Consider the following 8,910-nt stretch of genomic DNA (forward strand, 5'->3'; position numbering starts at 1 on the left):
CTTCTTCAAATAACAAGAGCACAAAACCACGAAAGAATGGCAGCAATATAAGTAGTACTCAAAATGCAAAGGAACAACAGAACAATTGCAGATACTTAGGCGTAAGGAGAAGGCCATGGGGTAGATATGCTGCGGAGATAAGAGATCCGAATACGAAAGAATTCAAATTTGGGTTTTCAAAAATCATTATTTGTTTCGATTGGGTGTTGTTGTAAATAATTGGGAATATATTTTGGAGTTTATATCTCAATTTTGAGGGGTTTTGGTGAAGATTTAAACTTAGTTTTGGCTGAATTTCATATTGAAAGAAGAAGAAGAAGAAGAAGAAGAAGAAGAAGAAGAAGAAGAAGAAGAAGAAGAAGAAGAAGAAGAAGAAGAAGAAGAAGAAGACATATTGCCGAAATTGTAGATAAATTGTACATTATTTTTTGCAGAAGATTTGTAGAAGTTTTAGTCGTTTTTGATTTGTGAAAACAAAGCATCTACAATCAGAATACAAATAATCTACAATTCATCTACAAAATATCTACAAACTGGGTATATTGAATTTTAATATCTCAATTCCCATTCGATTGTAGTTTAATTGGGATTTTCGACATAATTGCGTTTTTGCAGAAGATTTATAGAAGTTTTAGCCATTTTTTATTTGTGAAAACAGAAAATAAAGCATCTACAATCAGAATACAAATATTCTACAATTTATCTACAATTTTTGCAATATGTCTTCTTCTTCTTTTTCGAGTTTCAATCCGAAATTCAGTCAAAATCAAGTTTAATCTTCACCAAAACCTCTCAAAATTGAGATATAAACTCCAAACCATATTTCCGATTATTTTCAACAACACCCAATCCAAACAAATAATGATTTTTGAAAACCCAAATTTGAATTCAAAGCTTTCAAGCTTTTTAATGGCTGTCAATGGTGGAAAATATCTGGAAGAATATTTACTTTCATAATTGTAGCGCGCCTAAATAGGAATATCTGGAAGAATATTTAGTTCCAGATTTGTAGCGCGCCTAATTGGGAAGGAATCAGCTCCTGATAATTGGTATTTAATGAATGGTATATATTTTGTAGAATAACTATGAATATGGCGGGTAAATATAAAATTATGCACATTTTGGTAATAAGGTTTCATATATGGTATAGGGAGGAAAAAGTATCGTAATAATATAGGTGAATCTCCGACCTTTGTCTAAATATTTTATTTAACCAATGGCTTGAAAAAGTTATACTACTATTTTACTCCTTGTATCTTGGAGAAATTGCTTGTCAATCGCCAATTAGTAGATGACCATAACACTTCCCATCCTCATTTTGATTGTTCGAGAAGGTATCATAAATTTAATAGACTTCGATTTATATATTAATAGCGTAAGAGTATATATATATATATATATATATATATATATATATATATATATATATTGTAGATTGCTATATTTTTTTATAATAACGGTGAGATATTACTATATACAAATAAAAATGATACACTTAAAGAACACTTGGTGGCATTTTTGTTATGATAGATTATATTCCATATTATTTTAGGCCTAAGATATTTTGATGATGTAAAAAAGATATATATTCTCAAGCACATAATTAGTTACCTCAAACTCAAATAACTAGATAATCATAACAATACAGACCATAGTTCCATCATGTTGCTTATTCTCCTTAAAAAAAACGATATCACTTAAATTTAAGCAAATAAACTATAATAAGGCACCGTGACAAAAAATCATACCTACAATTGTCTGTTTTCTCACTTATAATTATTTCTCTCACAATTATGATTGTTATTATTATTATTGGATGTCTCTAAAAGGACAAAAAAAAAAGAATATAATATCATTTTAGGAAAAATGCATAAGTACCCCCTGACCTACACCCGAATTTCTAACTACACATTTTTTTTTTCGGGAATCCTATTATCCCCCCTAAACTTATTTTAAATGAATTATTTGCACCCTTAACGCTGACAACCAAACTCTTGGCAAGTAGTGAGCTACACGCGCGCCCACATGTATTTTTAGTATTTTTTTTATTCTTCCTTCTTTTTCTTATCCTTTTTTCTTATTTCTTATTATTCTCATTTTTTTTTGGTTATTTCATTCTCTTTCTTTTTATTTTGGTCACCGGCGGCATAAAATGGTGGTCGTCGGAATTTCACAAACACCATTTTTTCCAGCGAATTTTTTTTTCCGGCGACAGATTTTTATCCCGATCTAAGTGTGTTTTGTTTTATATATATATAAATTTTTCTTGAAAGTGTAATTTATGTGTGGGAGGAAGGGCAAAAGAAATAAAAACGAATATAAGCTGAGAAAACTTTTTCCAATTGAAATTTCAATACATCATTTTTTTCCGGCGTGGGAAGGTTTTCTGATGATGAATTTTTCCCCCAAATCTGAGTGTATTTCGCTTTGCTTATGAATAGTTCCTTTTGAGCATTTAATTTGTGTGTGAAAAGAATAAATAGAAGAAAAACGGTTAGACAAAGTCGCCGATGAATGAATATCCGCCGGAATTAGAGAAGAAACGAAAAAAAAAGTAAAAGGAAAAGGAAGAGGAAAAAAAGTAAGAAAAAATGATAAAAAAGGAATAAAAATAATCTAAAAATCGTTTTTTCTTGCTTCTCAGAAATACACACACTCTGCCACGTCAGCGTTAACGGTGCAAATAATTCCATTTAAAATAAGTTTAGAGAGGTAATAAGATTCCCGCAAAGAAAAAATATGTAGTTGGGAATACGGGTATAGGGCGGTATTCCCTATCATTTTAATTTGTATTGAAGTATCCTAAATCTCGACTAGTTATCATCATATCATATCATCATATCATATCATACTAAAAGTAGGAAGCTCCTACCTTCAAAGTTAGATTACAATAATACCCTTTAAAAATTGAGTTACCATTTAATACCTAAAGAAAAATAATAAACCTTTAATTAAATAATTTTTTTAATTACATTAGAAGTAAACAGAGGGAGTTAGAAGTGAAACAATGGTACTTAAATGCTTTTTCATGACATTTTATAATAAGTAACATTCATGCACAGACAGGAGTCTCTTCGTTTCCTTATTAGTTAAGTCTCTTGCACTACTTTTTACATGAATATATAAAGAATAACGTACATGAAGAGTTGTATGCTGGAAAATTGTAATAACTCATTGTATTCTCAGCCAAATCATGGTACTATGTCGATATATTTTCACAAATTCTTTATACGGTTGAGATACGATTGGCCTTGAAGAAAAAAGAGACCACGGTAAGTTTCATTTTCTTCAACTTGCCAGCTTTTGCCATGATAGAGTTGAAAGCACATAATGTTGTTGTTGGTTTTTGTATAGTAAATTTTCCACATGGTTATTCCAGAACTTTTTGTATTGATCAATATTTTCATGGTAAAATAAGAAGTTTCTTTATCCATTATTCAGGGGCAGATTTACCCTGGTTAAAGCGGTGTCATCCGACATCGCTTCGTCGAATTTTTTTATTAAATATATATATAGCAATAATCTGCTAAAGAAAAAACGTGTACAAGTAAAATAAAATGATACCACTTACTCAAAGCAAGCTAATTGGTTCACTGGTTAATTACCTGAAATGTGAGGCAGGGGTCGTGAGTTTGAAGCTCAGCAGCTTCGTTCCTTTCCTTTAAATTTTTGAGCAACAAGTTTCTCTTTTTCCAGAAGCAGCGTACTTTTTATATTAATTAGAGTTAGATGCATTGTAGGATACAATTACTCAATGAGAGCTTTTTCGGCAGTTGCTACTGTTATAGTTGAGAGAGCTTTTTCGACAATGAAGTTGATTAAGACCGATTTGCGGAGTCGAATGGATGATGAGTTTTTGAGTAGTTGTTTGGTGCCTTATATAAAAAAGGATGTATTTAGTCTTATTGCTAATTCGGTTATTATGAATACCTTCCAAAATATGAAAACTCGGCGAGGAGAGTTGTAGTAAGGTAATTATTTTTTAAATATGATGTCGTTACTATATTTTTTTCTTTATCTACTTTAAATGTCGACACCACTTATGAAAAATTGTGCGTACGCCCCTGCCATTATTAGAACAATGCTCTTGGGCATTGGTGGTTTAACATTGTATGTGTCAAAATCTAGTCGAAGGGACTTCGCTTGAAATAGGGAGATTAAGAATGAGTTAGGCCGAGGTCATGCTTAAGAAGCAACACTGGCGAGCCGTGCAGCGAATGTCGAGGTCGAGCACTCAGATCGGCCAAAACGACTAGTTTAGCAATAAGATATTTCTAAAGAATATTCAGAGGAATATTCTCTGTATTTGTACTTTCAGTAGGTAAGGGGAATGTCTCATATAAGTAGGAATAAAGAGAGAAAGAAGGGCATCTAACTTTCAATATTGATAAGCTCTCTCTAGAAAAGTTGACTCTCACATAACTACAAACATTATCTTTATACAAGATTCGATTTGCTGTGTTGTTCCAAGCTTTCCCACACCAGATCCGATAAAGTATTTGATTTTCCCACATTTTACTATCTTACATCATTGTCAGAAAGAGAATCATCCTCCTCGTTATACATTTGGGTGAATTATTCTCTTTATTTACAGTTTTTGCCATCCATCATATTTATTGTTTGTCTTCGTTCCTTCATTTATTCACAAGAATATCAGTAAACCACTTTTTGGCTTTAAATAGCTTTGAATGCGGTTTCTAGGCTATTACTACCCATCAATCTTGGATCTAGGTCTTATTATATTTAACTAGAATTTACCTATTATCATTTACTTAATTAGTTTAACAAAAAGGTTAATTCAACTCCTATTATCATTTACTTATTCAACTCCGTACGAATTCATTAACATTCAACTTCATTCAAAATTTATTAACATTCGACCTTGTAGGAATCAACCAGTGTTCGACCTCGATCAAATTAACCGACATTTGACCTCGGTCATGCCAACTAAGTAAGGAACTCTTACAAAGGAAAAAGCATATGAAGAAAAACGAAAAGAGCCAAAAACATACAACAAAAAGACAATAGTCATTCCATTCCAAAATAGAGAATATCTTACAAAGGGCGAAAAAGACCACCCCTCCCCCTCTAAAAAAAAGAGAAAAGAGCAAAAAAAAACTAAGTACAAGAAAATCACACTGCATCATCTCTGCTTGCGCCATCACCACCTTCACTGCCCGGCCCAACAACACCATCTCCACCTTCGCCCGCACCATCAAAATACTCATCATCGTACCAAGGATCGTATGCAAGCCCGTCCAAGTCCTCTTCATCGTCGTTGTTCCCCGGGGTCATAACCACAGGCAAGCCTTGCATCACGTGCCTTAACACGGGCATCTTCAAAGTCGGCCTCAGGAACCTTCCCTGCCGCCATCAAGCTCCTATATATGTCTAGCTTTTCCTTAGCATGGATCCACATCTCATATAAATCACGAGGAACATCAGGAAAAGCGGAAGTATGAGAGGAAGAGGTCGAACCAACAACTGTGCCTTCTCAGTCTCAAGGGCGGTGACCTGCTCACTTAGGCTCTCAACTTCTTTCTCAAGCCCACCAATCCGCTCATTAAGCTGCTTCTTCCTCAGCACGACCATTTCCGCGTCGGTTTCACGCTCAGACTTAAGGACACAGATAGCGCTCTCTAACGCCACTGCCAACCGCTACCCGAGCCTCCTCGGACATCACTGCTCAGACCGGCAACTCTAATTGAGCTTTGCTCAAGCTCAACACGCAAGGTCGTCACTTGCGCTTGAAGGTCGACGCATTCGGCCATGACCCCCTTGCTCACCTCGAGCTCTTCGCCCTTGGCCCTAAGCAACCCCTCAAGCTCGATATTGATACCCAATTTTTTCCTCATATATTTTTAAACGCATATATACCTTCAAAATAGTGCATGAACATCAACCAGTATTTTCCCATAATTTTCTATAATTTTTAAAAGGATTTTAATTAATTTATTCCAGCATTTTATTATCTAAATTATTACTAATTGCATCATAAATAATTTTATAATGATTTATTAGTTAATTTTTATCATTTATATTTATATTAAGCTTTAATTATTTATGCATAATTATATTTGTATCTTTAGGCTATAATTGCAATAATAGCGCATATATGCATAATTACATTAATTGCACGGAAAATGACTTTTTATATTTTTATAATATTAAGTAATTATTTTAAATCATTTTTATGCATAAATAAGATTTTTTAATATTTTTTGGCTATTTTTATAAATAATTTTATCAAATTAATTAGGTATTTAAAATATAGCCTCTTTTAATTTTCGGACCTTAGCCCAATTTCCACCCCAGCCCAATTAAATTAAATTAACCCATAACCAAACCCGAATACCCGTACCCGCCCTGCCTAAATCTAACCTTGGTCGTTGATCTCAGAAGATCAACAACCCTAAATCAACCGACCCCTTTTAATGTACCAAACCCCAAACCCTACCCTCATTTCTCCTAACCCGCCGCCTCTGGATCCCTTCTCTCATCTCTTCTCTCTCTCACCCCCCTCTAACCCTAGCCCGTCGTCACTGATATCCCCCTTCATTCATGGGATTTTCCTTCGATTTCATGCCTTATCTGGCCTCACCTCTCTACTGGTTACACAATTTCTATGTTGCTTGATGTGAATCTCAAAAGACTCGAACCAAATCTGGCTCAAAGTCTCTCCTTTCTCGATTATTCCGTCTATGTTCACTTTGATACCTGTGAGTACGAGTATTTTCGTATTTTTGGGGATTCAAATCTTTGGTTCAAACCAGATTTGATTCGCTTCTGTCTATTTTTTTAACCTAGCTATTTTCTGGTTGAATCCGTTTAGATCTCTTTAGATCTGAAGTGATTTTGTGTATGTTTGGTATTTCTCCCTTAAAATTTTCTATTTTTACTATTATCATTGACCGATTTCATTTATCCTAAAAGCTAGGGTTTTGATTTCTGATGGATTTATGCAAAAACGGTTTCAGCGTTTAAATGTTTTCATCTCTGATTTTCTTATTTACTTTTCCGACTAAGTTTTACTTGATTTAATCAAGCTCCATCTATATATCTTTGTACTTCTTAAGGTTTTGATTCTTTGACAATTTATTCTACTGTCTCTTGCCCGTTTACCTTTAATTCTGTCAATTAAGTGTTAATTGATTTACTTACCTAAATTAGGGTTTGAAATTAGTACCCGCATTTTCTTATTAAGATTTTACATGTTCTTGCCTTATTTATGGGATTAATTATCCGTACTACTGGCTTGATTTTGTATTTTGACTCCTAATTGATTTTGGAATTAGTTCTTACCTTATTTAATCTTATTTTTAATTACTGATTGATTCCATGTGAGATTTTCCTTAAATTAAGTGATACTTACTCGATTCTGTCCTGTTAATTGATTCATGCTGACCTTAATTGATTGTTAATTGATTTTTATACCTTATTTGTGTGTGATTGGTTCACTACCTTATTGGTTTTACTCTATTGTATGCTATAAAAGTCGTTCCCTTGTCCATATTTTAGACACACACTTAGACTCAAACACATACACGCTGAGACACACAATCTCACACCTACACTTACACACTTACACTTACATAACTTAAGTTCTTTCTATCACTCTGATTTGCTGCATTGTCTAGCCGGCTGAAAACCAAGGCTAGACTCTTGGATTCCAATTTCCTTCACCTTCTTACTTACTTTCTCCCTAACTGGTATGCCTTAATTCCTGTTATCTTGTTCTACTCTATATGTTTATGCAGTCAGACCTCAACCTGCTTCTATTTGATACACGATTCCTGACCATCTCTTTCTAAACTGTTATGCCTTAGTTCTTGTTATCTTGTTCTGTCCCATGTGATTATATGATTAGTTTACTTCAAACCTCGATATGTTTCTGTTTGCCATATATTTCCTGCTTGTATTCTTCCTAACTAGTATACCTTAATTCTTGTTAACCTACTCTGTTCTATGTGCTTGTGTAGTTAGTTTACCTTAGCATGTTTGGCCCATGATTTCTGTTTACTTCTTTCTAGATTAGTATGCTTTAACTCCTGCTACCCTGTGCTATGTGTTTGTTTGATTAGTTATTTCAAACTTCAGCATGCTTCTGTTCAATATACACTCATATGGTCCCACCTAGTGATAATTAATAAACTAAGTAACCTTTATTAATGTGAAACCTTGATGGATTCAATTGTATGCTCCCCATTCAGAACAGGTGTAGGTATTGCCAATATGTGTGGTCAGTTTTGTCTATAATTCAAGTATTTCTGCCCTTGTTGTGATTGCTCTAATTCTGGTATATCATCCATGTCTGAACTAATACCAATCTGCTAAATATGGACTCTGTTCTTTTTAATTTGAACCTATTTATTCCTAAAAACCAAACTATTTTTCTAAAATTGTCCCCTCCCCCTTACATATACTATTTTCAAACTTCTACTCTTAGCTATCTAGGTTCCTACCTCTAGTGTGAGCACTGCCTAGGATCCCTGAGACTCCTTTGAACTCTGACATATTGGAGCTGGTTTCCAATCTCTTATGAATTCTGTGTTGAATGTATGGATCCAGTGTGAGTATTGCCCGGGGTCCTTGAGGCTCTTTGGGAACTTTGACACACTGGAAGTCTGGCTTAAGGTGTTGTGGATCCTGCTACTGTTTCAAGACTGTTGTACTGAAGGCCTGGCTCTCAGGTTTATGTTGGGCCTGCTAAGCTCCCTATAGTGTAATGAATAGCTTTGTGTAATTCATTTATATTGGTCTATAATAACGTAATAATTCTTGTAAAAACAGATATGGGGTTATTAGTAAAAGCTAGTGAGGGATTTTTATATATCCTTGTCAGGGTTCGGGTAGAAACCATGTCTGTAGGTTTTTGTGATTCTTTATGTGCATACCATTAGAAATCATGCC

The sequence above is a fragment of the Nicotiana tabacum genome, chromosome 18, assembly GCF_000715075.1.
Source record: "Nicotiana tabacum cultivar K326 chromosome 18, ASM71507v2, whole genome shotgun sequence".
In the NCBI taxonomy this organism is placed as follows: Eukaryota; Viridiplantae; Streptophyta; class Magnoliopsida; order Solanales; family Solanaceae; genus Nicotiana; species Nicotiana tabacum.